A 7758-nucleotide genomic window follows, 5' to 3' on the forward strand; every position below is an offset into this window, starting at 1 on the left:
ACCTAAGTGGCTGCAAGTTTAGACTTTTTATGATAGTTTGCTAGGACTTTTTGGAACTACCATTGATGTTGCAGTTGCAAGTGCACTCATGAGTAAATCCATTGATAAGGCTTATGATTTACTTGAAGAAATGGCTTCCAATAACTATCAATGGCCATCTGAAAGATTAGGTACAAGAAAAATTACTGGAGTTCATGAATAAAAAATAATGACAACTTTATCTACACAATTAGCTTCTCTCATAAAGAAAATAGATAAATTGAGTCTTAATGCTATTCAGAACCCCTTTGTGACATGTGAATTTTTTGGAAAAGGACATTTTAACGATAATTGTCCCATTTATTCTAAATCTTATCAATTTGTTGGAAATAGACAACAGAACAATCCCCATTCCAACACTTATAATCCTGGTTGGAAGAACCCTCCTAATTTCTCATTGAATAACAACCAAGGGTCTTTATCAGCATCTAAGTCAAACTTTTCTCCTGAATTTTCATCTAGAGCCCCCCGTGCTAAAGAAAAAGCCTTCAATAGAGGAGACATTTATGCAATATATGACAAAGACTAATGCATACATTCAAAGTCAAACAGCATCAGAAAGAAATCTTGAGACACAAGTGGGCTAACTTGCTAATGCTCTAAATAATAAACCTCATGGCACCTTACCAAATGATATTGAGCCTAATCTAAGAAAGGAAGATAAAGAACATTGTAAGGCAATCAATCTTCATCATGGGAAAAAGGTAAGTCAAGTGGTAAGTAATAGAGCTTTAAATTCTAAAACTTCAATTCAATCTAATAAGAAAGAAATTGAAAAGAAATTGTAGTTGAACAATCTATTGAAAATTCAAATGAAGCAAAATCACAATTAAAATCTACTCCTACACCTCCACCACCTTTGGCTCAAAGATTTCAGAAAGAAAAACTTAACAAATAATTCCAGAGATTTATTGATGTATTTAAAAAGCCACATATTAATATTCTTTTTGCTGAACCTTTCGAACAAATGTCAAGATATGTTAAATTTTTTAAAAAACATTCTATCTAAAAATAGAAAATTAGGCAAGTTTAAAACTATTGCACTTACTAAAAAGTGCAATGCCATCATTCATAATAAGCTTCTACCAAAGCTTAAAGATCCAGGTAGTTTTACTATTCCTTGCACTATTGGTCCTTTTTGTTTTGCTAAAACTTTATATGATTTGGGTGCAAATATAAATTTGATGCCATTGTCTATTTATAAAAAATTGGGTTTGGAAGAGATTAAGCCAACTTTTGTGACTTTACAATTAGCTGATCAATCCATCACTTATCTTTATGGTATTGTAGAAGATGTTGTGGTAAAAGTTGGTAAGTATATTATTCTAGTTGATTTTATTATTCTTGATATGGAAGAAGATCGTAAAATACCAATCATTCTTGGGAGACCATTCTTGAGAACTGCTCAAGCTCTAATTAATGTGGAAAAAGGTGAGCTTACTTGAAAGGTTGAAGATCAACAGATAATATTTAGTATTTTTAGAGCTGTAAAATTTTCCAATGAACATGATGAATGTTTCTCAATTAATGTGGTAAACGACATAACTAATAATGTGTTTATAGAGAATCATCATGATCCACTAGAAACTTCTTTGAATTCTTCATGTGGTATTATTGATGAAAAAGTTCTTGAATATGTTAACCATCTTGATGCCCCATCACGTCTCCCAAAATCCCAATTTGAGTATTTGGAATTATCAATTACAACTTTACCAATCAAACCTTCCATTAAAAAACCTTTTTCACTTGACCTCAAACCACTACCTAATCATTCAACGTACGACTTTTTTGGAAATTCTTCTACACTACCAATAATTATTTTTTCTTCTCTTTCTGATTAATAGGAAAACAAACTCCTTCAAGTTTTAAGAGACTACCAAAAAGCAGTTGGGTGGACCACTGCAGACATCAAAGGAATTAATCCATAAATTTGCATGCACAAAATTCTTTTAGAAGAAAATCACAAAGCAACCATTGAGCATCAACGAAGGCTAAATCCGATCATGAAAGAGACAGTAAAGAAAGAAACTATCATACGGCTAGATGCGGCCATTATATATCCTATTCTTGATAGTTCATGGGTAAGTTCAGTCCAATGTGTCCCCAAGAAAGGAGGTATGACTGTAGTTTCTAATAAAAAAATAAGCTCATTTATACTAGAATTGTGACTAGATGGAAAGTATGTATGGACTATAGAAAATTGAACAAAGCCACTAGAAAAGATCACTTTCCACTATCTTTTATTGATCAAGTGCTTGGTAGACTAACAACTCTTAAATATCTGATCAAGAATGAAGTAAAACAATGTTTGATAAGATGGGTACTTTTGCTTCAAGAATTCGACTTGGAAATTCGAGATAAACGAGGTATAGAAAATCAAGTGGTAGATCATTTATCTAGATTAGAGAATGAAGAACAAATTAGGAATTCAACAGTGATCAATGAGACCTTTCCTAATGAGCAATTGCTTCATGTCAAGAAGTAGAAAAATTTGCCATGGTATGCTAATTTTGTGAACTATCTCGTGAGTAAACTCTTCCCGCCTAGATTTAATTCATAACGAAAAAAGAAATTCTTGCATGATGTTAAATATTATATGTGAGATGAGCCTTTTCTTTACAAGCATTGTGGAGATCAAATAATTTGAAAGTGTGCTCCTGAAAAAATATTTGAAAATATTCTTCACCATTGCCGTTCATCCGATTATGGAGGACATTATAGGAGAAAACGAACTACTACAAAGGTTCTACAATCATGTTTTTATTGGCCTTTTGTTTTCAAAGATGCTCATAATTTTACTGAAAGATGTGATAGATGTCAAAGAATGGGCAATATATCTAAGAGACATGAGATGCCTCTCAACAACATGTTAGAAGTTGAAATTTTTTATGTGTGGGGAATTAATTTTATGGGTCCATTCATTCCATCCTTCAATAATGAATACATCTTACTTGTTGTTGATTTTGTCTATAAATGGGTTAAAGATGTAGCATTGTCAAGGAATGACTCTAAGGTAGTGATAAACTTCTTGCAAAGGAATATCTTCACATGTTTTGGTGCACTTAGAGCCATAACTAGCGATGAAGGGACTCACTTTTGCAACAAAAATTTCGAGGCAATCTTGGCCAAATATGAAGTCAAGCACAAAATAGCCATTACTTTTCATCCTCAAAAAAATGGCCAAGTTGAAGTTTCAAACAGAGAAATTAAAAGAATTTTAGAGAAAATTGTTTGTCCTTCTAGAAAAGATTAGTCAAAAAAGTTGGATGATGCTTTATGGGCTTGTAAAGCTGCATATAAAACTCTAATCGAGATCTTTCCTTATAGATTGGTGTTTGGAAAAGCTTGTCATCTTCTAGTTGAGCTTGAACACAAGGCATATTGGGCAATTAAAAAGCTTAATTTCAATCTTTAAGCAGCTAGAGAAAAGTGTCTTTAGTAACTCAGTGAAATGGATGAATTTCCTTGAGAAGCATATAAGAGTGCAAGAATCTACAAAGAGAAAACGAAACGATAGCATGATCAGAAAATCATAAAGAGAAATTTTGACCCTAGCCAACATGTTTTCCTACACAATTCTTGTTTGAAATTATTTCCTACAAAGTTGAAATCTCATTGGTTTGGACCTTTCACTGTGATGAAAGTATATCCTCATGTAGCAATGGAGGTAGCTGATGATAAATCAACCTTCAAGGTGAATTGGCAACGATTAAAGCACTATTGAGATGGTGATTTCAATCGTCAAAAGCCCTCAATCATGCTTATCAATGCAATTTGAATTAAAGAAAGTCAAGCTAAAGACTATAAATCAAGCGCTTTTTGAGAGGCAACCTAAACACTTTAACTTGTTTTTCTATTTTCTTTTAATTATTTTTATTTATTCTATTATTAAATTATTAACATTTTATTTTTATTTTTTGTAATTTTTTTCAAGTATATTAAAAGATCCACTCAAAAAAATTTTAAAAAATTTTAAAAAATTAAAATTAAATTTTTTTTAAGGGGTAGGCTGCAACCCAACAAAGAATCAATGACACAGGCCATGGCGCCCCTAAAGGGTGGGTCGTGACTCATGTTTTGGCAGCCCATAATTTTTATAAAAAAAATCAACAGCTTGTTGGAAAGCGAGTCACGACACTTTCGCAACAAAGCCGCGCCCTCACGGCATTTTATGATGTGGGTCGCACCCCCCCTCCCCTATTGTGGGCTACCATCAATGGATAGCCTACTACCCAAAAACCACCTCTCATTTTTAAACCCACTCCCCTTTATTATGGGCTACCAACAATGAGTAGCCAACTACCCATATATGCCCTTTATATAAACCCCCCTTCACTTCAGCACCACTACCCCTCCTCTTTTAGTGCAATTTTCTGCACTTTTCACTTATCTCTTTCCACCTATTCTTTTCCGTCTCTTCTCTACTCTTCCCCCTACCATTATTCCCCTTTCATCTTTCTTTCTCCATATTGATTACCCACATCAATCTCTTCCCTTTTACACTTATTTTCAACACTTTTGCTCAAAATTTCAAGTAAGTTTCAATATTTTATTTATTTATTTATTTTATATATACTATTTTCTTCTTTTCCCTTTTCTTTTTCTTAAGAAATATTGACTTACTTCACATTATTTATTTTATTGGTAATTTGTGTTGAGTATTGATATTCTTGAGACATTATGCTTAGTTATGGGGATGATAGATTGTTTAAATTTGTGCTTTAAATTTTAAAGGTAAGTTAAAATTAGGATTATGGGTAAGTTCTTGATTTTCAATTATTTTTTATATGCCTAATAGTCTATAAATAATTTAATTGTTGGATTTTTACTTGATACTATGGTCATTTATTTATTTTGATGAGAAGGCATATAAGTTGATATTGTGGATGGTCTATTGTGTTTTGTTGGTGATTTTCTTTTCTTTTGGTTTAGAATTAATTATAGGATATTTGAGAATGACACCCAAATAGGCAAGACAAAATTCCAGTCGGTCGTTTCATCATACTAGATTTGTGTCAGTTGATATTGTGGCCAGACACGTTAATTCTATTGCAAACAAAATTGCAATACTCGAACGAGGATTGGATCAAGGGTTGATTACACACCTTGACCTTCAACCAATAATTGATGGACGCCACTGGCAAAAATATTTTTCCTCACTAACAGTTGCAAGTATCATTCTGGTAAGAGAATTTTACGCTAATGCTGTTGAAGTTGTTAATGAATTTTTTGCATGCGAGGTAAATTATTTCCATTCTCAAGCCATGCAATTAATGAATTTTATGAAACTCTTGATATTGAAAACAATGACTATGAACAATGCTTGGCTGAGCATGAGGATTGGGATGATATCATTCATATACTTTGTGAAGAGGGTGCTCAATGGTGATTATTCAATAATGCATTAGTTTTATTCAAGAAGACTATGATGAAACCAACTTTTAAGATATGGTTATATTTTGCGGCTTCCAAATTACTTCCTACTACATATCTCAGTGATGTCACAAAAGATCGAGCCATCCTTATTCATTCCATCATGACTGGATGCACAATTGATTTGGCCACATAATTTACAAAGCCATGACTCACACTGCACAATCAAAGCATGAAGACTAGTGGTTTCCTTCTCTGATTACAGTTTTGTGCAAACAAGCTGGTGTCAATTGGAATGCTAGTGAGGAGTTGTTGCACTTTAAACTTCTCGCAGGCTTTTTTTTATAGAGAGAGAGGTTGAAGGCGGTGCAGAAGATTGGTCCGCTCCTTAAAGCTGAGCTTTTCGGTTCGCTCCCCCTATGTGGTCGGCCTTCTTACCAGTCTGCCTCATTTCTCTTGATGGAATATAACAATGCCCTAGCTTCAGCTTTGCTTGCGTAAAACACCAATAACTGTCAATGACTTAGAGAATTGAGAATCTTGAGCACTTACTTAAGCAATTTGGGAACTATTTTGTGCAACACATGACTTATCAGACCTAATGTAATCAAAATATGGATCACATGTTTTGAGCTTATGGTACTTTTATGGGAATGGATATGTCTACTTTTCCACCCCTATGAAGCAGAAGACAATGAGGACAATGAGGTAAAGGATGATGGAGACAAAGATGAGAACTAGAGCTTCACCAAATTCATCCAACCATTAGGGGAGTATTATTTACCTTTCCTTTAATTTTTTTAGCATTAAGGATAATGTTTAGTTTAAATTTTGGGGTGAATTTATTTTTTTTTTGGTGGGAAATATTCTGTGGAAGTTTTAGATTTAGATTTATTTGCATGCGCATCTAGATTTATAAATAATTTAGGATTAGTTAGTAAATGAATTTATCACTTGTTAGAATCTTTGGAATCTAGAATAGAGTTGTGCCAATGCTCGATGATTTCTCTATCCAATGATGATAACTAATTGTCTTGAATTGTTAGCTTTGGTGAATAAGATTTTTGTTTGGATTTATACTAAATTCTTTAATAAGTATCGTTGTTTGGATGTGATTTTTACAATTTTGAGCATTATATCTTTTGTTTTGAATTACTGTGAATATCTAGAGAAGATTTATATTGATGTGAATTTTAGATTATGTCAATGAATTCTAAAATTTGATTGATTATTTCTCAAGGTGAAATCTTAGGCAATACTTGGTTAGGGAGATGATCTAGGCCATTTTTGGTTCGTTTGAGCCTAAAAATCAAACCTTATTAAGTTTTTATTCCTAGAATACCCCGTTGAGCTTAATTTTCTCTTTTTTTTCTTGTTTAACTACATAATAATTGAGTCTAACTTAAAATAAAATTTTCAATTTTGCAACCCTCATTCCTATGCATGTTTATTATTTTAAGAAATATAAATTGACCTAAATGTTGAAAAAGGTGAAAATGTGATATTGATGTGAAAAAAAATTCAAAATGTTAAAAATCACCCCACTACGTACAATATAAAGAAAATAAGTTTAGAGGTGTGAAATTATGAAAAGAAAAAACATGTGTTAAAAAAAAAGAAAAGCTCAAATGAGGAAAAAATGTGTACTAGGAGGAGAATAGAGCTTTATATATAGGTCCTAGAATAATTATATGCTTAGGGTGATTTGAGCCACATTATTATCCTTTATCCTACTTGGATCCTAGCTATACATTACAAGCTTTGTAAAGTCCTATTGATCCCTAGCTTTGTGTTAGTCTATATTAGTGAAGAGAGAGATGAAAAGTAAACCTATGGAATTCAAGTACTAATTTGACATTTGTGTTGGCATAAACTCATCCGGTTGTCATGATATTTTTAGTAAAAGATTTCACACACATATGAAAGTCCATTCAAGAATGTGCTTGCATTGGAATTGAAACATGAAATTGAATGATGATTATATTTTTTTTAAGTTAATGATTGATAAATATACTTTTTAGGAAATTATAAGGAAATCATTGAGTTGGTGCATTTTATCTCTAGTAGTAGTAATTCTATTTATTTTGTTTTCATCATCTGAATTTGATTTTCGTAAGTTAGTTTCTCTTCTATGTTTTGCTCGAGGACTAGCAAAATACTAAGTTTGGGCATGTGATAACTTTATAATATAAAGTTATTTTGGCGTAATTTTGATAGTAATTTTGCTTAGTTTTTGTGGTAATGTATAAAAATTAATAGATTTTAGTTAAATTATTTTAAGTTAAATAATTAAGGTGAGTCAATCTAATCTTAGTTAATTTTATGCTTAATTTGGTGTTAATATGA

The sequence above is a fragment of the Theobroma umbraticum genome, unplaced genomic scaffold, assembly GCF_002168275.2.
Source record: "Theobroma umbraticum cultivar Fairchild unplaced genomic scaffold, ASM216827v3 scaffold_89.0, whole genome shotgun sequence".
Classification (NCBI taxonomy): domain Eukaryota; kingdom Viridiplantae; phylum Streptophyta; class Magnoliopsida; order Malvales; family Malvaceae; genus Theobroma; species Theobroma umbraticum.